Source organism: Crocuta crocuta, unplaced genomic scaffold (genome assembly GCF_008692635.1).
Source record: "Crocuta crocuta isolate KB4526 unplaced genomic scaffold, BGI_CrCroc_1.0 scaffold127, whole genome shotgun sequence".
Taxonomy (NCBI): domain Eukaryota; kingdom Metazoa; phylum Chordata; class Mammalia; order Carnivora; family Hyaenidae; genus Crocuta; species Crocuta crocuta.
In genome coordinates, this window is record NW_027532008.1 from 5,641,068 (window position 1) to 5,643,031 (window position 1,964).

At 52.5% G+C, this 1,964-nt stretch overlaps 1 protein-coding gene across 1 annotated transcript in view; it reads left to right on the forward strand.

The window, feature by feature from the left end:
* Nucleotides 1-1,964, forward strand: part of ASAP3 (ArfGAP with SH3 domain, ankyrin repeat and PH domain 3) — a 49,904-nt gene that overhangs the window by 444 nt on the left and 47,496 nt on the right.

Below are 1,964 nucleotides of genomic sequence, written 5' to 3' on the forward strand. Positions count from 1 at the left end.
CCAGCAGGGGCTCTCCTTGACCTTCACAGGCGTGACCGGAGCTTCGATGACCCTTACCCCTCCCCAGAAACCTGACCCCCCTCTAGATCTGTGAGAATCGAGTGCATCTCAAACATCTGCGCCCTCCTCATTGAGTCCGCGGCAGGGCCCGAGGGACTGTTTTTTGGGGGGAGAGGCTTGAGGTCAACTCGATGAAGGACTTCACAGGTCAGGGTCATAACCCCAGTGGTCTTGTTACTCGGTCCCGTCTCGTGTTTGCTCAGCGCCTCACTGCATCTGTTTGGGTTTTGGTCTTTGGAGCCCCACAAATTTGTTCCCCCAGTCACCCCCCTTCTGGGAAACAGGCCTTCCCGCCTCAGTCCTGAACTCACTTCTCCCCGGCTGCAGGGAGGCCTCCTCCCCCTGGCTGCTGGTTCTGAGATTTGGCCGGCGCTTGTGGAATGAATGCGAATGAGAAGGCGCCAGGAGCGGGGTTCACCTTGGCCAGGCTGTTGGCAAGTTTGTAGTCTCCCCTCCCCTCGCCTCCCCTTTCCTCTTTGTCTTTCCCAGCAGCGCGTCCCAGGCCTTTTCTTTCGCCCTTGCAGGCTGCCCCACCCCATTCCCGGCTTTCTGGAGTTCGTTCCTCTTTCTGGACCTGCTTGCCGCACTTTCCTGGACCTCCTCTGCAGGGACTGTTCTAGGGCAGACACCCTGTGGCTTTGGGCCAAGGAAGAATCATGTGGTTTTGCAGTTCCTTTTCAGAGGATGCCCCTAACGGGACGGCATTTTGGACCTTAGCAGGGGCTCTCATCTCCCCTCCTTCACCCTAAGAGTATGGAGCACCTACTGTGTGGCAGATACAAAGCTCAATAGTTCACAATACCCTGGGCCAATGTCTTGAGGATTATCTCCTTCTCCTCCTCTCCCAGGCAGGCTGAACCCCCATCCCAGAACCTGCGTGCATCTCTTTGTAGGGGTGATAGAAGATTGTGGAAAGAGCATTGACTTTGCAGGAGGCAGACCTGTGTTCAAAATCTGGCCCTGCAGTTTGCCAGTTGTGTGAGCTTGGGTCTGTGACCTGATCTCTTTGAGCCTCAGTTTTGGCATCTATAAAATGGGATGAAAATGTTTACCTGACAGGGCTACGGTGTTACATGAGTCAGTGTGTGTAAAGCATGCATCTTGGTAAATGGAATGACTGGCAGGTTAATTGATGGACGTTTTTAGACCGTGCCTGGGTCTCTCTTGTGCTCATTTCTCTCGCAGAGCCTTGCTTGCATAGTGCTTTGCACCTAGTAGGGTTACAGGCTTTAATTAAAGTAAGAAGCAGCCAGTGACCTTTTGGCTTCCTTCCTTGGGCAGAACCAGTAGCTCAGAGTCCACTGCCTATGAATGTGGATCCTATTTTTCTGGGAGGTTCACAGGGAAACTGTCATCTTGAGGGAAGAGACCTTCCTGAAGTTTGTCGTCATAGCCTCCCATTTCGTGACTTGGAAGAATTAAGTGCCATTGGCTTCCTTAGGGCTTTCACAGCTCACCCTCCTCTCTGGGTTCTTCATTAAAATGTTAAATCTGAGCAGGAGAAGGGACTGTGCTATGAACCTTTCTCCAGGGACAGAAATGCCCATTTATGCCTGTGCATCTGGCCTCGCCTGGCTCGGTGTGTGTCAGCACTTGTGTGTGCTGGGTGGGCGGTCGTCGGGGGTGGGGGGAAGCTCTTGGAGCGGGGCTACAGGCTGTAGTAGGCTCTGGTCAGGGCTCAGCTTTGCCCCAATTCAGGCTAGACAAAAATCTGGCCTCCTTTGCCTTCAGGACTTTGGTTTGATGCATGCAAACGTTTGTTTTTGGAGCAGAAAGGCTGAGGCACCCAAACACGGCTTTTCTCTGCAGCATTTCAGTGTCCAAAAAGTTTAGAATCTGACCTTTGGATTGGACTCTCCTGAGGTTTCCTGTTTGATTTTGCATTCTTGTTTGTAGTTACATGT